The sequence below is a fragment of the Canis lupus genome, chromosome X (genome assembly GCF_003254725.2).
Source record: "Canis lupus dingo isolate Sandy chromosome X, ASM325472v2, whole genome shotgun sequence".
NCBI lineage: Eukaryota > Metazoa > Chordata > Mammalia > Carnivora > Canidae > Canis > Canis lupus.
The window spans coordinates 109072075-109093295 of record NC_064281.1 but is presented as its reverse complement, the minus strand read 5'-3'; the positions used below and the strand labels follow the sequence as shown (position 1 = coordinate 109093295).

The 21221-nt window shown below is 38.3% G+C and overlaps 1 long non-coding RNA gene across 1 annotated transcript in view; it reads left to right on the top strand.

Annotated features, from left to right (window-relative positions):
- The window catches only part of LOC112668589 (uncharacterized), a 101517-nt gene that overhangs the window by 41676 nt on the left and 38620 nt on the right, over positions 1 to 21221 (top strand). Inside the window, exon 2 of the long non-coding RNA XR_007409280.1 lies at positions 13239 to 13405. This is a non-coding gene — a long non-coding RNA (uncharacterized LOC112668589). The remainder of the gene's footprint in view (positions 1 to 13238; positions 13406 to 21221) is intronic.

The window sequence follows — 21221 nt, the reverse complement described above, 5'->3', positions numbered from 1 at the left end:
CCCCTCACTGGGTATATCGATAATAAAGCGGGATAGGAAGTGCCGGTGAGGACAATTAGGGAAATTTCTAAAAAATATTGTGTGAGCAGAGACATAAAGGAAGTAAAGAAGACTGGCCCAGGCAGAGGCAAAAGCAAGTATCTCTCTAAGCCTGGGGAAAGCCTAATATATTCCAGGAATAACAGAGAGACAGTGTGGCTGGAGGGAAACAAGAGAGGTGAGAGTGCTAAGAGATGAGGAACACTTCCACTATTATAGGCTCATGTCTAATTAGAAATGTATGATGAGACTGATTCTGTGATTCTGTAAGAGGAAGAGGTAGCTATGGGTGAACCATGTTCTCACTGTTTTAGATCATCTTATGTGTCTCTTTCTTTTCTAGTACTGAACCTCTGCTCCCTTTATCCCTGTCTTCATCCACATCTCTGTTGATCCTTTTCCTTCTGCTAGAGAATTGAATTTAGCAGATGTAAGTCGAATAAATCCAAGAACTAGAGCAGACAGTTGTTGAAGACAAATGCAAGTTCTGAGTATTGTTTTTAAGATGGGCAAGTTGTATTCTCAAAGGCAAGTTCAGGGTGGTCATAAGAGTCATGGGTGCAAGCTAACTTCTCTCCAGAAAAGGAATCCAGGCCTCTCAGCTCCTGAATCTTACGTCCTAGATTCTCTATTAATATTTTACTATCAACTACGACCTTAGACTGTTCTGTAGAGGGCTGTGTGTCTTTCACAATAGTCTGCTTAAAGATGAGCATCTCCTCTTCTACGATTCCAGTAACTGATTTAACTCTTGATCACCTTATTTTACTCCTCTCCAGTGCTTGACAACTGCTGATTTGAATAACACCTCTGGGCCCTGTTAACATCATACTCTATGTCTACCGTGTAGAAAGTAAATTATAGTAGTCCAGGTGCAATAGGATCATGGCTTAGACTAAGGGAAAAGCTGTGGAAAGGGAGAAATATGGATAGATTTGAGAAATCCTTACCTGAGGATACTTCCAGGACTTGAGGATGGATTAGCTAGCAGGTGTTGAGGGAGGAGATGTTATAGCTGACTCTTAGGTTTCTGACTTTCCAAACACAATGGAAAGTGGAACTATTCACTGATGCATGGCATCTTGGAAGAGGACCTGGCTGGGGGAAGAAGGTTATAAGGAAAAATTGCATTTAAAATGCATTTGACTCCTAACTCTGGGAAACAAAGAAAGGGTTGCAAAAGGGGAGGTGGGTGGGGGGATGAGGTAACTCAGTGATGGGCACTAAGGAGGGCACTTGATGGGATGAGCACTGAACATTATACTATATGTTGGCAAATTGAATGTAAATAAAATATTTTTTAAAAAATAAAATGCTTTTGAAAAAATCGAATATCAAATAGACAAAGGAAGAGCTATGTTTCTTTGGTCAGAGGAGAGATTTGCCTTGGAAGTATACATTTTTGGAGTAATCAACATATACATACAAAATGGATCTTTGGATGCCTTCCAAGGAAGTCTCTAAAAAAAAGTGTAGAATGAGAAGAGATGCCCCCATGACTGAGTCCCAAAGTGCTCCATCATTTTCAAGTCAAGTTGTGGAGGAGGGGCCAACCAAAGGACTCTGAGTGGGCTGGGAGGTAAACCAGGAGAATATGTGGTCACTCTCAGTCTCTTATATTCTGAATTGTTTTCTTGAATGAAAAGAATTGCAATTATGACTAGTGCCCTAGGGCTTTCTCAGATGAGCAGGGTAAGCATATTCATGCTTTCCATTCCATGTACCATGGGAGAATCAAGTTGAGAATTGTTGCTTTGAGTCATGGTATCTTTCCATTTACAGTAGCCGGATAAATATGAAGATCTTTAAAAAAGATCTCTTTTTAACTACAGCCTGGAAAATTTAAGAATGCTAAGACAAAACTGTTTTTGCAAGCTAAAAAGGAGTGATTTTGGAGAATGAATTGGTGGTGGGAGGAACTAGGGGATTTGAAGGGATGGACTCTACAGTATTCTAATGATATTGGTGAAATGCTTGAAAAATAAACTGTTTTTCAACAACTGAGTCCCGTAATTCCTGGGAATATTCTAGCCCACAGAACAAAAACATTCTGCAGTTTAATCTCAACCATAACTGGGCCAATATATGTCATGGCAGAGTCTGCAGGTAACAGCTTGTAGGGAGGACAGAGCTATCGAGCCAACAGCAGTAGTGAGGGTGGAGGCAGTGAAGTGGCTTTTATAGTTCACACTTAGTGGGAAGTAATGGCCAATATCATAAAAAATGCTGCGAATGCATTTCTTTTGTGGTTTTGGCTGCTAATCAGCTGGGGCAGCCAATGGTCTTTGATACATAGTCACTCTGACCTCTGTGGTAGCCAAGACTAGAGAGACTGAAATGAAGGCCAAAGTGGTGCCAGAGATGGAAGTTCTGTTTTGTATCCAAGAAGGGAGGGTGGCATGTGGGGTGGAGGGGAGAAGGGAGACAGATTGGTTTCCCGATGCATGGCCAAGAAATAGCTCCTGTCTGACTTGAGTATCATCTACAGAAATTGTCTAGGATAATGTCCGGCTCCCACCGAATGCTTAATAAATGTTTGTTGGAGCTGATCTTCTCTTTAACTACTTCTCTCACAGGGAATAACTGCAAGTGACTGATGATTCTGATCAGTATCTGGCATACTGATACCAGATCGTTAAATGAAACAAGCAACAACCTGAGAAGCAGTGAAATATTAACACTTAAGCCCAGTATTCTGCATTATGTTGTGTGTTTGTGGTTTATCTTATACCAGTAACCTGGTTTCTCACAAGTCTGACAATTCTTCAATACTTCCTAGTAGGCAATTGAGTAGGAATGTTCTGCAAGTATAGGAATATTGACCTGGTGATGCTAAGCAGCTGTTTATCTTTACTGAGACAAGGACAAGAGAAAATGGATTTCAATTGTATAAATTAAACACCTCCTGTGACATCAGATAAAACTTACCTATATAGATTATGTGAAACTGACACAATACAGCCAGATTAAACTTTCAAAAGCATAGCTCTGATCTAATCATTCTCTACTCTGAAAGCTTTAATGGGTCTCCATTGGCTGGAGAATAAAATTAATCCCTTAATCTGGCTCTGTTATTTGTTCTGCCTTTCCAGGTTATATCCCGCTCTTCCTCTTAACAAACCCTAAAACTTGATCTAAACTATTCTTTCCGTGTTCCCTTGATTTTCCTCATGCTGTGCTTTCTAATGTACATGGCCTTTTTTCACATTCAAGTCCATTCCCATCCTATTCATCCTTTATGTTGAACTAGGTTTAAATGTTACCTTTTTTAGTAAATTATGGTTGATCCCTTCAGAATAATCATATTCTCCTTTCTCCAGAAACTTTAAAGAGTTCTTATGGTGCTAACACAGGCCAACCATTTCTTTCTTGCAATTCTCCAATCCCCAAAGCTATGAAAATAGAAAACGTATCATAATTCACTAAAGAATCAAACTGACCTGAATTTATTTGGTAGTAAAATCATACTTGAAGTAATGCGAGACTCTTTCTAATCTTTATTTATCTCACCTTCGTGTTAATAGTTGATTATTTCAGTTTAGAAATATAGATGTGTTTGCTAATGGGCTACTGCCCCAAATCCCACTCAGTGTGCTACTTAATATGTAATATATGGATCTTATTACTGTTCTAAGTCTGAAAATTTATGAATTATGAAATAATCTGTTTCTAAGTTTTTTAGATAGGGATTGTAAACTTCATTATAGTTATGTACAATTGTCATTTTTTGCCACCCAATATCTCAACAATCATTTAGTTCTGAGAGAATTGGCCACTGTGTGAGTCTTGGGAGCAATTAGTGTTCCATCTCCATCATGGATTTTGAAGTGGCCGGGTACTTCTACCTCTTCCTCCCTGGTGCCTAGTCATGGAGACGTAACCTAAACTTCCAACAAAGCCTAGGCTATGCTTCCTCCTGGGACTTTGAATTCAGAGGAACTGATGCAAGGAAACAGGAAACTTTGGAGATTATTAATTGAGGTGGTAGAGTCAAGTGGCCAGCGGCAGTGGTACTAGCACCAGCTATTCCTGGGGGGTGACATTGGCTGTATTTCTTGCTTCCTGGTTACCTTTGGTGCTTGACTGTTTCTCGACCTACTTTGCCAGACTCCCTGTTGGTCCTGTGAACTAGCCAATGTTTGCTCTTTTTTTTTAAGATTTTATTTATTTATTTGAGAGAATGAGTGGAAGGTGGAAGGGCAGAAGGAGGGAGAAGGAGAAGCAGACTCCTTGCTGAGCAAGGAGCCCAATGTGGGGCTCAATCCCAAGACCCCAGGATCATGACCTGAACTGAAGGCAGCTGCTTAACTGACTGAGCCACCCAGGCACCCCTCCAGTGTTCTTTCAAGAAACATTTCCCTTAAATTAGCCAGAGTTAGTCTCTATTAATTGTGTCCAAAAACCTTAACTTATTATAGACTATATTATCCTTCCATCTTTGCCTGACTTAGTCCATTGACGCTTCTATAAACAAGGTCCATAGACTGGGTAGATTATAAACACAACAGAAATGTATTTCTCATAGTACTGGAGATCGCAAGTTAGACATCAGGATATGACATCAGGAGTTAGTTTCTGATAAGGACTATCTTTCAGGTTGTAGACTGCTGACTTCTTGCTGTATTGTTTCACAGTGGAAAGAGCTGGCTAGCTCTCTGGCCTCTCCTTTTAAGGGCAGTAATCCTATTAATGAGGGCTCCATGCTCATGACCTAATTGCCTCCGAAAGGCCCCACCTTCTAATACCATCACATTGGGATTAAGGTTTCAACAGAAGAATTTTTTTAAAAAAGATTTTATTTATTTATTCATGAGAAACACACAGAGAGAGGCAGAGACACAGGCAGGGAGCCTGATGCAGGACTCGATCCCAGGACCCCAGGATCACAGCCTGAGCCACCCAGTTGCTCTCAACAGAAGAATTTTGAGGGGACATAAGCATTATTGGTCCATAACACCACCCTTATGTAGATTTGAAGGTCTTTAAAAATAAGAATCACAGGTTTTTCATCTTTGTATATTCAAAGTCCCTAGTAATAACAGATATTTGATTACTTTTATGTATGGTAGTGACAAGATCATACCGGTATTTTAGAAAGATCACTCTCTTTGATGTATGAAAAAAGAAGTAGAAGAGGAAAGGTAGGAGTATTCCAGTACTAGAATACCAGAAAGGTCAGGATTTGGTGATTGATTGATCATGGTAGATAATTGATAGAGAGGAAGAAAGATGACTCCCAAATATCTGGCTTCAGTCATTGTTTGGATGGTGGTGCCATTTAAAGAGCTAGGAACATAGGAACAGTAGGCGTTTGGGGTATGTTGAAGGAGATAATTGGGTCAGTTGGAATTGGGTTGAGTTTCAGGACCATTAACAAGGTCCTGTTGACAATGGGTGATGGGTCTAAAGCTCATTCAGAGTCAGATTAGGTATCATCACAATATCTATAGGCAACTGAAAGTGGCTGAGTATGGACTTGACCATCTTCATCTTCTTGGCTTGCTCTTGGCCCTTGAGTCTTTTCCTTTTCAGGAGGGATATTTTAAAGCACAAAGAAATCAGGACTGAAGAGAGGCATCCTTGTTTATGATTCCACTTCTGTTGCTCGTTAAATTTGTAATCTTAGAAAAGTCACTTTTGCCCTCTGGGCCTTGGCTGCTACATCTTTACAAGGGAGCTGCTACCTGGCCCAGACACCTCCCACGATAGCTGTGGGAATCAAGTGAGAACTTGACATAAAATCGCTTGGATAACATAAAAGTGCTTGTGGGAGACTCTAGTGCTCTTGCACTTTCCATATGCTCCCCTACAGATCCCAGGGTCTTTTGAGTTCTGTTGGGATCATGTGAATACTCTGGCTAATGAGCTGTGAGGAGGTGTGACACGTGTCACTGCTAAGTCAAAGCATTAAGAGTTCGTGTGCCATCTCCAAGCTCTCTGTTCCTCTTCTTTAGTAACCATGGGGACGATATGTTGAGATGGTGTTATTGTAAAAGAGAAGGAGCATCAACCTCTGAGTCATCAAATGGAGGAAAGAAAACCCCATCTCCCTCATGACCCTCAACTGACTTCTTGTGAGTGAGAAATGTTTGTGTCTTAAGTCTGTGATTTGGGGGCTATATATTATGAAAACATATCTCAGCCTCTCCCGGTTCACATGGTGTTGCAAGCATAAGGCATTGTTACTTGAGATTTTCTGTGGAAGATAACTTGGGGTGAGGGAGAACTTGGAACCTGGGGGATTGACTAGGAAGCTGTGGCAGTAATCCAAGGATGAGGGACAGCTATTTGAAAATGGACATAGAGGAGGGAAATAATATGAATGAAAATGGTCTTTTTTAAAGAAAATGGATAGATAGAATCTGTGACTAATTGGAATGAGAGCTACATCAGTAGAAATTACCAAAAATGTTTCAAATTTTTGAGCCTGAATAGTTTAAGAGAATACAAATAATATTAACATGGAAAAAGTTATTTGGAATGAAACAGAATTTGATTGGAGAAAGTAGTGGTGGAAAAGGAAGTTCACTTAAATGGCTATAATTTGTTTGGGTGAAAAGAGCTCAGAATCCAAGAAAATGTCTAGTATCCAGGCAGAGCTATTAGCACTGGGACTGAAGTGAAAACATCAAACTGGAAGCATAAATGACATGCGAAGCCATAGAATGATACATTGGTTACTACTCCTAAACATGGGAGGATGGGATGGAGGATGAGAAGTCCATGAGAGAAACTGGTAAAAACTACCAGGGATGTTCATTCATTCATTCATTCATTCATTCAACAAACATTTACTAAGCACAAATTATGTGTCATGTATTTACTCACACATATTTATTACTCCACAGACTGGTCATTGTGATTTGGGTTAATTTTATTATCTCAGTAGTTCCAAGATTGAAGGCAGCACAATAGTAAAATTGGCACACATATTTGAGAAGTTGTTTTGCAGACATTCTATTAAGAGCTTTCCTAATAAAAAGGCAACAAATACAATGAGGTAGCCTGCTGAGACTATAGCTATGACTTTATAGCTATAAAGCTTTTTTACTTTTTATATTAATGCAGCAGTAAGAGTCAGCATGCCACTTATAAACTTAGTGATTGTGAACATCACATAATAGTCTGGACAATATTAGACATTTTCAACACCTTCCTCTTTCATCAACAGAGAGGGAAAACCATTTTAGTTGCATAAGAAAAGTTACAAAACCTAGATGTAGAAGATTGTTTTATCTCAAATTCCATTAAATACCTTACAGATACATAAGATCTTTTAAAGAAAAACAGACATGTTAGCTAAATGTAATTTGACATTAAAGTATATGTAAGCAGAGAACTGAGAAACATATTTTAAATTAAATAATCTCCAAACCTCCTTTTATGAACAGGAAAGTAAAGTAAAGCCTTTACCACCCATAAAATAGGAGGGTGGACTATTTGATCACTAAAGAAATTCTTGTTCTGACTTTCTATAAATATGGAGCCAAGCCTAGAATCGTGGGATATCTTGAAGTTACAAAACATTGCTGCTAGTTTGTAAGCACTCCCACACAGCTTCTAGTGATAGCCACTTTTAAAAGACCATTCAATATTTTAATTATCATGACCACAAATCTGAGGCACTTTTTCGCTAAGAAATGAGGTCATTTGAGAAATGAACAAGATGATTCCGTAGGGGACACACAGCTTACTTTCAGCAGAATGGTGACAAGAATAGAGAACAGAAGAGTGTAGAGGGTGTCAACAGAAATAAAGAGGAAAGAATGGGTTTTCATAAACCAGGTTATCACCATAGCCCCAAAGATTTTGGGAGGAGAACCCTGGACTAGCAAATGACCATGCTTAGCCGTCAGTTGAGATAGAGTCTTTGGAAAATTTTTCTGTATTGCATAATTTGTTTACACTACCCTCCTGATCCAATTGCAATATTTATTAAGTAACAAGTCCTTTTGTTGCTGGTTTTCAAAACTCCAGGCAATATGCAGCCTCCATATTACATAAAGATGCGATTCCTGGAGTGCCCTTGGGAGTGCTTCTCCAGTAGTGCATGTGGAAATACACTGGTTCTTTCACTTTTATGCCCAGTGGCTGCATCACAATGCAACTACCCAGGGTTGAGTGGAATATTGAAGCCCTCCATAAGCTTCGACTTGCTTTGTACAATTTTTAACTGATCAAGTCAGCTGGCCATGGATCACATAAGGGTTGTTCGTCTGAAAGATGAAATCTGTTCTAGGAAACCTGCTGGATGTCAGATATTTTCAGAATATTGAAGGACCACTCTATAGATAAGGATTCAGGCAAGACATTTGCCAGATTGAACTCACTTAGCCATAAATGTGTTTGTGATGAGAACAATAGGATACTTTTGCTCTTTACCTTTGACTAAAGCTTAGCTACTTTATTTAATAGGGCTTTATTGATTTTATGGTTATTTTTGAAACAGTATGTGTTTCATATCAGTATTTAATTTATTTCCACAAAATGCCAAGTTTACCTTGAGAAGAAATTTTATCGTGTTTGAATGTTAGCTAAAATAGTCCAAACCAAATATCCCTGTACTAAGAAAATAACCCCATGATGGAGGGGAAGCTTTGCTCTTCAGCCAGTAAATCCTGCTTCCTAAGCTATAGTGTGCATAAGGCTTTCCCACACATCTCCTGTTGCTACGGAAACCTCTTTCAGTGTCTGGGCTCTAAACAGCTGACTCATTTCAAAGTCTGGCTCTCAAACTCTCAGCTCACAGCTTAGAGAGACGAATGGAAACAAAGAAAAACACAGAAACAATGAAATATCAATATATACCATTTCATTAAAAAGTTAATAAATTCTATGCCTTGACATATGGTGAAATGGTAAGGCCATGCAGATCGTTGGTCACTACAGAGTGCAGTAAAGGTACCATGGAAACACAGCAGAGGCCAAGGTCACTAAAAAGAGATTTCTGTCCTTTGGACTTAGTGACACAGAAGAAAACCAAAGCTTAATGAGAGATTCTCAGTAATTCCCTCATATCAAAATGGCCTAACCAGATGCAGAGGTAAGCACAAGCAAAGAGCATGAGCAGCAAAGTAGTTAGCTTGAGATGGGAGTGTAGGGAGAGAAGGAGGGGGTAGAGGTATCTTAGAAAGACCAAAGTGGTCTTGGGAAGTGTCCAAACAAAGCTCAAAAGCCTGTCTTCTGGGCATGTTCCAAAGGGGCCTTCCTGAGGTAGTGTCTTTGGTCCTATTAAGTCAACATATTCAGTGAATACACAGAAGTGTGTTTGGAATCTCAGGCCAAGGGAGTAAATGTCCCAGAACTCTCATCCCTGTCAACTGGTCCAGAAGTTCTGGTCAGATTTTCTATATTTTTTACATCTACAACTAATAATAGTCATATGTAGTAATGGCACTTTGAATCTGAACTCCTGAAAAAGTGATTTACTTTTATATATTGAGGATCAACTCTAGTTCACTAGTGAGAAAATTCCTTTTGAAGACCTAGGATGGTAGAGATTAGGAAAAAAATGCTGCCATGTGTATATGCTTTCACATTTTAACGTGGGGAGTTATATATGTAATAATATGTAAATTACATATAAAATTATATATATAATCTTTTCTATTTTATGTATATTTAGAAGAATTGTTTAGCTTTTGTGAGATTATATTGTCTGTTATCTTGCTCTGAAAGTACTGGTCATAGCATAGCTCAAATGAGCATCAGTTATTTAAGCACCAGTTATCAGTTTGTTCTATTTACCAGTGCAAATTATTTGTGATTTTATTTTATTTTATTTTTTGAGAGAGAGAGGGAGGGGGTAGAGGAGCAGAGGGAGAAAGAGAATCTTAAGCAGATACCATGCCCAGCGTGGAACTCAACGTGGGGCTTGATCTCACAACCCAGACAGAGATCATGACTTGAACCAAAATCAAGAGTTGGACACTTAGCTGACTGAACCACCCAGGGACCCATATTTGTGATGGTGGGAAAATGCAAGTCAATAATACATGCCATCAAAATAATATCTTGGTGAAAAGATGCAGAAAGAATCATTAACCAATGCATATCAAGTCTGAAAAATATCCCAAGCACTGCTCCTAAACAGGCAGAGTGTGAATGGCAGTAAGCAAGGCTTGTACTTTAATAAAAGTTATAACTCTAGAGAAGTCATTTTGTGTGTGTTCAGACGGTAGTGCAGGATAATTGGCATGTCCAGTTTATTGTGGTACTTTCTACTCAATTCATTCAGTGCATTGCAGTTAAATTAATGGGTTCTGCTGATGATCCTTGAAAGGCTAACTAGCCTGGTAAATCAGGGGAATACTGTTGAACCAATATGTCTGGAATTCAGCAAAAAATACTGTATTAGGCTGAATAATGGCCCATCAAATATGTTTGCATTCAGAACCTTGGTATCTGTGAATATGTTAATTTACACGACAAAAAGGACTTTGCAGGTGTAATTAAATTAAGGAACTGAGATGGGGAGATAACATGAAATACCCAGGTGGGCCCAGTGTAATCAGTCTTATAACAGGAAGCAGAATTAGAGTCAGAGACAGAGGGGTTGTGATAACAGAGGCAGAGTTGGACTGATGCTTTGGAGATTATTGAAAGAGCTAGGAGGCAAGGAATGTCGGCATTCTCCAAAACCTGAAAAGGGCAGGGAGACATATTCTCACCTGGAGTCTCCAAAGGAAATGCGGCCCTGCTAATGCTTTGATTTTAACCAAGTCAAGCTGACTTCAGTCTTCTGACCTTCAGAATTGTGAGATAAATTCATGTTGTTTTGAGCTGTTAGGTTTGTGGCAGTTCGTTACAGCAGCAATAGTAACTGATACAGATGCTCATTAAATTCAGCTAAGAATTTCACCATAGCCTTAGAAACAAGAAAGAGAAACATGGACTAGGTGATAGGATAGGTAACTGGCATCACACCTGGAGGAAATGTACACAGTATGAATGGAGCAATGTTAATTTGGGTAGAGAATGCTAGCTGGCTTTGTGCTTGGCTTTGGCCATTTCATCAGTTTCTCTGAAGACACAGAAGGCAGATGGCTTGGATGGATCTCAAGGGAATTATGCTGAATGAAAACAACTCATCTCAAAAGGTTACGTGCTGTATGATTGCATTAGATAGCTTTCATTTTTTGTATTGAGGTGAAATTTACATAACATAAAATTAACCATTTTAAGTGTACATTTCAGTGGCATTTAGGGCATCCATAATGTTGTTCAACCACCACCTGTGTCAAGTTCAAATCATTTTCATCACCTCACAAGGAAACTGTGTACGAGTTAAGTGGTCACTTCCCACTAAACCCCCTCCCAGCCCCTGGCAAAACCAGTTTGCTTTTTGTCTCTATAGATTTACCAAGTCTGCATATTTCATATACATGGAATTATGCAACATATATGATCTTTTGCGTCCGGTTTCTTTCACTCAGCATATTTTCAAGGTTTATCCACATTGTAGCATGTATCAATACTTCATTCTTTTTTATGGCTTAGTAATATCCTATTGTGTGGATATGCTTCATTTGTTTATCCCCTCACCCAATGATGGGCATTTCTGATGTTTCCACATTCCAGTTATTGTGAATAGTGCTGCTAAGAACGTTTGTGTACGTGTTTTTGTTTGAATGTTTTCAAATCTCTTGGGTTTATTTGTTCTCAGAAGTGGAATTGCTGGGTCATGGTAATTCTGTGTTTAACTTGAGGAACCACCAAAATGTTTTCCACAGTAACTGCACCATTTTGCATTCCCACCAACATTTCACTGCCCTTGCCAACACTTGTTATTTAGTATTATTTTTTTTATTATAGACATCCCAGTGGGTGTGATGTGATATGTCCTTGTGGGTTTTATTTGCATTTCCCTAATGACTAATGATGTTGAGCATCTTTTCAAGTGCTTGTCATTTGGATATCTTTTAGGATAAATGGCCATTCAAGTCCTTTATCCATTTTTTTTTTATTTATTTTTTTTTCCTTTATCCATTTTTTAATTGGGTTGTTTGGGGCTTTTTGTTTTTGTTGTTGAGTTGTATGAGTTTTTCTATGTTTTGGACGTGAGATCCTATTCAGATATGTAGTTTTCATAGAATTTCTCCTATCCTGTAGGTTCTCTTTTTCCCTGTCATGGTAACATCCTTTGCACACACATTTTTAAATTTTGATGAAGTCCAATTTACCTATTTTTTCTTTTGTTGCTTGTGTTTTTGATGAATCTAGGGTTGTGAAGTTTTACACTTATGTTTTCTTCTAAGAATTATACTTTTAGCTCTTTCATTTAGAATATTGATCCATTTTGTGTTAATTTTTGTATGTGGTATGAGATAGAGGTCCGAATTTATGTTTTTGCATATGAATATACAATTGTCTAAACACCATTAGTTGAAGAGACTATTCTTTTTTAAAAAAATTATTTATTTGAAAGAGAGAGAGAGAGATAGCACAAGCTGAGGAAGAAGTAGAGGGAGAGGGAGAAGCGGACTCCCCACTGAGCAGGGAGCCCAATGTAGGACTTGATCCCAGGACCCGAGCTGAAGGCAGATGCTTAACCGACTGAGCCACCTAAGCACCCCTGAAGAGGCTATTCTTAACCCCATTGATTTGTCTTGGCACTCTTGTTGAAAGTTAGTTGGCTGTAGATGCTTGGATTTGTTTCTGGACTATTTTATTTATTTATTATTTATTTCTATTCCATTGGTCCATGTATCTATCCATATGCGATGCTACACTGTTTTGATCATGGTTGATTTGTAGTAAGTTTAAAATTGGAAAGTGTAAATTTCAACTTTGTTTTTTTTTCCAAGATTATATTGACTATTTGGGGCTCCTGGCAATATTGGATCAATTTTTGTATCAGCTTTTTCATATCTGCAAAAAAGGATGTTGAATTTCAGTGGGGTCACATTAAATCTGTAGATTGATTTTGGTAGTGTTTGAATATTATCTTTTTTAAAAAAAGATTTTATTTATTTATTTATTTATTTATTTATTTATTTATTTATTTGAGGCAGAGACTGTGAGAGAGGCAGAGACATAGGCAGAGGGAGAAGCAGGCTCCATGCAGGAAGCCCAACGTGGGACTTGATCCTGGAACTCCAGGATCACTCTCTGAGCCTAAGGCAGATGCTCAACTGCTGAGCCACCCAGGCTTCCCAAATACTATCTTTTTTAAAAAAGATTTTATCTATTTATTTTAGAGAGAGATAGAGAACATGAGCCGAAGGAAGGCAGAGGGAGAGAGACAGAATCCCAAGGAGACTCTGAGCTGAGCGTGGAGCCCAACATGGGGCCCAATCTCAGGACCCCGAGATCACGACTGGAGCTAAAATCAACAGCTGGATGCCCAACTGACTGAGCCACCCAGGTACCCCTGAATATTGTCTTAGCAATATTATGTCTTCCAATCCATAAACATGGAATTTATTTACATTTATTTAGGTCCTCTTTCATTTCTTTCAGCAATATTTTATAGGTTTCAGTGCATGAACTTTTACCTCCTTGGTTAAATTTACATATAAGTATTTTATTCTTTTGGACGGTATTATAAATGGAATTTTCTCAATTTACTTTTCAAATTGGTCATTGCTGGTATATAGAATGACAACTGAATTTTGTATGTTGATCTCCTATTTTGCACTTTTGCTGAATTTCTTTTAATAGCTTTAATATTTTGTGTGTGTGTCTGTGTATTCTTTAGGATTTTCCATGTAAAAGATACTATCTACAAACATGGATTGATTTACTTTTACCTGTAGATTTTTAAAAAGATTTTATTTATTTATTTATTTATTTATTTATTTATTTATTTATTTATTTATGAGAGATACACAGAGAGAGGCAGAGACATAGGCAGAGGGAGAAGTAGACTAGACTTCCCACAGGGAGTCTGAGGCAGGACTCCATCCCAGGCCCCCAGGATCACGACCTGAGCCATGCGAAAGTTAGGTTCACTTCATAATCAGATTAATATATTATATATTTTTAAAGGATTTTTATTTACGTATTCATGAGAGACACACAGAGAGAGAGAGTTAGAGACACAGGCAGAAGAAGAAGCAGGCTCCTTGAGGGGAACCTGATGTGGGACTCAATCCCGGAACTCCAGGACCATGCCCTGAACCGAAGGCACATGCTCAACCATTGAGCCACCCAGGCAGCCCTTATGCTCAGATTAATTGAAAATATAAATAATATTAAGATCAAAACCAGTACAGATCTTCATAATGTATCCTTGCCCTCCATCCCCACTATTAATAGTAAAGCATTCTTCTTGATGCATTAGCAAAAAACAAACATTATTAGGAAAGTGATTTATTTTATCCTTACGGTATTCTCTGAAGTCACAAAGCTTTAAAAAGTAATGTTTAAAGTACTCCTAGTTCCCTAAAATAAAAATGAAGCACAAAGTAGAGTCAAACAAAGCTATAAAATACTGTGGAGGAGTCAGAAGAAAAAATACTTTTAAAAAATGATCTGAGAAAAAAAATAAAATAAAAAATAAAAAAATAAAAAATGATCTGAGTAGACATTTTTCCAAAGAAGACATACAGATGACCAACAAGTACCTGAAAAGATGCTTAACATCACTACTCACGAGAGAAGTACAAACTAAAACCCCAATGAGCTATAACCTCACTCCTGTTAGAGTGGCTAGAATAAAAAAGATGACATAACAAGTGCTAGTGAGGATGTGAAGTACAGGGAACTTTTGTGCACTGTAGGTCAGAATGTAAATTTGTGCAGCCACTATGGAAAACAGAAATGACCTAAGTGTCCTTTGGGTGAATGAATGAAAAAATATGGTGTACACACACACACACACACACACACACACACACACACACACACCACTGGAATATTATTCAGCCATAGAAAGAATAAAATCGGGCAGCCCGGGTGGCTCAGCAGGTCAGTGCCACCTTCAGCCCAGTGCGTGATCCTGGAGACCCGGGATTGAGTCCCACGTCAGGCTCCCTGAGTGGAGCCTGCTTCTCCCTCTTCCTGTGTCTCTGCCTTTCTCTCCCTCTCTCTCTCTCTCTCTCTCTCTCTTTCTCTCTCTGTCTTTCTCTGTCTCTCATGAATAAATAAATAAAATCTTTTTAAAAAAAGAAAGAATAAAATCTTCTATTTAAAACAACATGGGTTCAGACAGTCTGGCCTAACTTTAAGCTTCTTGGGTGGACATGTAATTCAGACCTGATCAATCAGCATATCCCATCTCCTTCACCATAGTGATTGGTTCTGGAATGGTTGTTTGATTCAAATTGGTCCAGTGATACTCAGCTGTAAGAGTTTTACTGAACTGTGGAGGAGAAGCTCAGAAGCTATCTTTACTGAGGTTGCTTGGCTTTGTAGTATAAAAGCTCTAACCAACAGGGCCCACCATATCAAGTGAGCCAGAAAATGAAGCAAGTGCAGAGGAAATCAGAGCCAAATGATGGAGAGACTTGAGTCCTGATGACAATGTTTGTGCCCCTGGATCCAACCTTGCCTGAAGCTAGTATATCCCTATGGACTTTTCAGTTATATGAGCCAATAAATACCATTTTTTGCTTTAAAAAATAAAACAACATGGGTGGACCTGTAAATCTTTATTTTTTAAAAAGATTTTATTTTTTTTTATTTATTCATGAGAGACACAGAGAGAGAGAGAGAGACAGAGACAGGGAGAAGCAGGGTCCATGTAGGGAGCCCGATGCGGGACTCTATCCCGGTCTCCAGGATCCACCTTGGGCTGCAGGTGGCACTAAACCGCTGCACCACCCGGGCTGCCCCCTGTAAATCTTCAGAAGCAAATTTAGGACCTACCACAGCTGCCCAACAATGAGATTGGTGACCTTTTGTCCTCCTAGTCACTGTGAATATTTGAGTAGGGACTAAAAATTTCTGTGTCAAGGATGTCAAAGAGGGATTCCTACACAGAAGAGGAAGTTGGACTTGATAAACCCAAATTGTTTTCAACACTGAGATGCTATGGCTCAAACCTAGGAAGGTAAATTGACATATGGCAAAACAATATGTTGGGTATTTAATTTCATTGCTATTCAGAGAGGGAGGGATCCATGTTACACCATTCCCTTTGAAGAACATTTTATAATGTGAACTGTGAATCAACCAGTGATATTAGAAATGGTTACTTTGACCATGATAAGAAAATAACTAGGGGTATATGTATTTTACATATATGTATGTGTAGATATATTTATATATATATGAAATTCTTAAGTGTAGACTTTGGAAATGATTGTGTTTCTGTAAATATTGAGCAACTTCTGAGTTTCACTTTCTTCAATGATGAAATGAAAGTGACCATTTACTTAGCTCATAAAATTTCTATGGAAATTGGCACATCAGGTTCTCAGTAATTCACCTATAAGCTTATTATTGATATACATACGTTAGCACCTTGATAGGTGGTGAAAGACTCCGTTTTATTGAACACACAATGTCTTTCTCCAGGTTAAAGTGCTTTTCATATGAACCTCACACTCGCATTTTACTCACATGTGATTGAATAAGCTCCTTTGCTACGTAAGACTACAACTCATGTTTCAGTGTAGAAATTTTAAACTCTATTAAAAACCAGAAATTCAATTTTATAAGTGCCTATATTGGCCCAGAGAAGTCATCTTGATTGCACCTTGTGATGAGGATAATATATACATTCTACAAAAATATTGTTAGCTTTTTCTACAAGTTGGCCTATTCCTAGCTGCAATCTCTCTCATTATACTCAGGTATATTAAATATGAGATAATTCCACAAATAAGATAAACAACTCCACCACATGGTTTGCAATAAGTACAGGGTCCTGCCATAATTGTGTATTCGCTGTATTGGATCTTTTTATGGTATATTGTTGAGCTGAGATTAAAACTACATTGAGTGGCAATTTTCTTTCAAGATTTCTAATTCTATCAACTGCAAGAATGAGTGCTCTTAATTGGTTCTCTGGCTTTTATAGTTTTAATTCTATCCTGATGATTCTCAAATCTCTACTATCAACATAGACTGCTCCCCTGATACTTTTCAGTCATTTTTATTTGGCTGGTCCAGTAGCATTACCAGCTTAACATGCCCAAAATATAATTTGTCCTCTTCCCTAAAAATCTTATCCCTTCTCCTACATTTCCCATGTCATTTTTCTAGTCACTAGGATAGGACATTTGGAGTCAGCCCTGACTCACTCTCTCTCATCGCCCCATGTAGTCAACCACTTAGACTTCTGGATTTTACTCCTGCTAGTTTATTCTATGATCTTATCTCCATTTCTCCCAACTATTGCACTGGTTTAAGCTAACATCATTTCTCCTGGACTAACCTAACATTAGTCTATAGTAATTTCCCTGTCTCTACTCTTATGGACTTGAATGCATATTCCATGTATTTTCAGAACCACTCATCTGAAAGAGACTATTACTCTTATGCTAAAAACTTTTCTGGGGGCACCAGGTCCTGGGATTGAGCCCCGCATCCAACTAGCTCCCTGCTCAGTGGGCAGTCTGCTTCTCCCTCTCCCTCTGATCCTGCCCCCTGCTTATGCTCTTGCTCTCTCTCTCAAATAAATAAATAAATAAACCTTTAAAAAATAAAATAAAATAAAAAGTCTTCAATGATCACCATTGCTCACAAAACTAAGATCCCTGACTTGGTAAACATACTTTTTCATGACCTAACATCTGCACCTTTCCAGCCCTGTCTCTCATAGTCCCTGAAGTGCACTTGACATTCCAACAACCCTGAAATATGTTTGATTCTCTACATAAAGAGCTGCCAGACATAGAAAATATAAATAGAGGACACCCAGCTAAATTTGAATTTCAAATAAACAACGAATACTTTTTTTAGTATAAGTATATCTCATGTAACACACTGTGTCTTATCTTTGCTTTAGTTCCTGCTAATCACATCTCCCTGGAATGCACTTGCCAATTTTAAGATCCAACTGAATTATTATCTCTTGTAGGGTACCCATCCTCCACAGTCTCTCCCACAAATACTGAATGAATTAGATGACTGCTGTCATCACATACTATAATTGTTGGGTTTTGTGTCTTTTCCTATCAGTGAAATTCCTTTAGAGCAGGGACCATTTGTCTCTGCCTTGCCATTGTCCAGCAGGGTGCCGCATATATAGTAGACACTTTGCAAATATTTGATGAATAAATAATTCTTTTATTATTAATATTTATGTTTTCTCTTTCTCTTTCTACCCAACATGAAGAATATTTTCACCACTCTACAAAAGAAAATTAGAAGAAAATTCTTTTTTAAAAAAAGATTTTAGTTATTTACTAGAGAGAGATGGTGAGAGAGAGCACGAGCAGGGGGTAGGGAGAGGGAGAAGCAGGCTCCCCTGAGCAGGGAGCCGGAAGCAGAGCTCCATCCCAAGACCCCAGGATCATGACCCGAGCCAAAGCCAGACACTTAACTGACTGAGCCACCCAGGTGCCCCAGATGAAAACTCTTCTTAAAACAGAGCCCCAAACTCAAAGTTGATAGGACAGTGTATTTTCCCCTAGAGATTAAGAAACTAAAATAAACTTAATGGAAACAATTTTTCTTTATCTTTTTAACATTGAGACCTGTCTTTTTTCATGAATTTTTTAAAAAAAGATTTTACTTATTTATTTGTTCATGAAAGACACACACAGAGAGAGGGAGAGGCAGAGACACAGGCAGAGGGAGAAGTAGGTTCCATGCAGGGAGCCCAACGTGGGACTCGATCCCAGGTCTCCAGGATCAGGTCCTGGGTTGAAGGAGATGCTAAAACGCTGAGCCACCTGGGCTGCCCTCATGAATTTTTAACACCTTTTTTGACCTCAAAACAATATGATGTACTGGCTAATATTATTTGATTTTGCATTTCTGTACCCACACATCTTTAAACTCATATATTTTCCATACTTCAAAGATCTGTGGGCATGGGAAACTGATATAAATCCCAGCTAACAACCCGAAAAGGAACTCACACTAACAGTTTGGTAGGTACAAGTATATTTGCCTGTTGCCTACATTTTATTTCCCTAAAAAGAAGTTTTTTACTTAGCGGTGGAAAAAGAGTGTTTGAAGATCCATTCAAAAGTGAGTCAGCTGCAAATTTGATATTCAACTCTATGCTCATGGAGAAGACAGGTAAACACATTAATCAATGAGTAAGCAAATGTTAGTCATATGGAGAATCTGAACACTGCAATGAAGTTTCTGCTACCAGCCTATCCTGTTTTCAAAGCACACTCTTTAGTGGTTCATTAAACTGCGCGGTGCTTCCTAAAAGGTTTAATATTTTGGAGTCTTACTCATAGAAGTTGCAGCAAATTTTCCTTTATACTCTCCTCAAGGTATCTTACGTCTGGCTGTTGAACAAATACCTGAAAATGGAATGATCCTAGGTTTCATAGGTTGCTAAAAATATTTATAATAATGGATGGGACTTGAAAGTTGGTGTATTGGTTTGCTAGGGCTGCTGAAACAAATCACGTAGCACAAAGTAACAGAAATCAATTGTTTCACAGTTCTGGGGGCCTGAAGACTGAAATCAAGATGTCAGCATTGTTGGTTCCTTTTGAGTGTTCTGAGGGGGAGTATGTTCCATGCCTATATTCTAGCTTTTGGTGACAGCTTCGATCTTTGGTGTTCCTTGGGTTATGGGAGCGTCACTCCAATCTGTCTTCATCTTCATATAGCATCCTCCTTGTGTGTCTGTCTCTTCACATTGTTTTCCCTCTTTCTGTAAGGACTCCAATTGTATTGGGTTATGGCCCACCCCTAATGTTTGGATTAATCTATAAAGACCCTATTTCCAAATAAGGTCACATTCATATGTACTGTGGTTAGGACCCCAACATGTCTTTTGGGGAACACAAGTCAACCTGTAACAGGGAGGAATCTATCAACCCTTTGAAATTATAGACAAAATTATGAGTTTTGTGCACAAACTAGAGAATTTTCTTGGCAAAAGTTTTCATCTCCCCTACTTCCATCAGATTCTGAAAGGGATCTGTAACCCCAAAACATTAAGGGTCACACTCTGAATGGAAGCGACATTGATGGGAATGGCAAAAAGGGTGTCCTTGACAAAATTGTGGAGTATTCTTTGAAAGCTGCTATGTGACTTCAGGATGAGTGTTGTATATCCAATTCATGATTCAAGAGTCTCTCTTATGCTTACTGTCTGTGAAGAGCCAAGTAAAGGAAAGTGAAAGCCTTACTAGATTTTTTTAAGTGCAGGGCCTGGCTTCAGATGCTCTGCCCATCTCCCATTCATGGCAAGTAATTATTCCTATTTCCTCATATAGACATTCCAGAGAACATTCCAACTTCCTGCCTCTATAATATGGACATTGTCATCTTTTGCTCTATTGAAAAAATATCAGAAGCCTTTAAAACTGCAGAATCTTTGCTGAATAGAATGTAATGTTATTTTATTAACCCAGCCCAACTTAGTTTTGGTTACTTTTTAAGTCATGCATGTTGGCTGATGATTGTTCCACTTCCGTGGTATTTGTAAGTTCCAATAAATTTGTTGAGATAAGTGTTTTGATTTAAAACAGGATGAAAACTTGTGAAATTATATAGCAACCAGACTTCTAGGTATATGATTCAGAATAATTAGGCAGAGATTTATAAGATTCTGATTTCACACTAATTCGATCTCATGACAATTATGTTGTAGGTTCTGAGTACCTAAATTGCAATTATGTATAGTTTGAGATGCATATATTAAATGTAAATATCTATTCCACTAACAATGATTTTAGCCCAATTTGAGCAATTTAACTGGCTTAGCTGTAATAACGGTTAGCCAGTTATTTGTGTAGATAGTTCAAGTGTGTGCTAATTAGGTTTGCAGATGACACTAACTAGTGAATTTGCTAGTACATTTAAATTGGGATTTAAATTCAAAGTGACCTAACTACTTAGAGATATTGTCTTTCAGAAACAGAAATTTAATAGTTGTAAGTGCATGATATGGCATAGTTGAGTAGAAGGAGTTACGTGCTACCTACCTACTTCCTGCCTCCAATCCATTGTATCCTTCAGAATTGTTTTTTTTTTTAATCAAACATACCTCTGATCACTATACTTCTCAAAAATCATCAGTTGCTCCCCATTGCTCAATACATTAGGTACAAACTCCTCACTCTGGCATTTAAGGCCTCAACATTTATTTAGTTTTC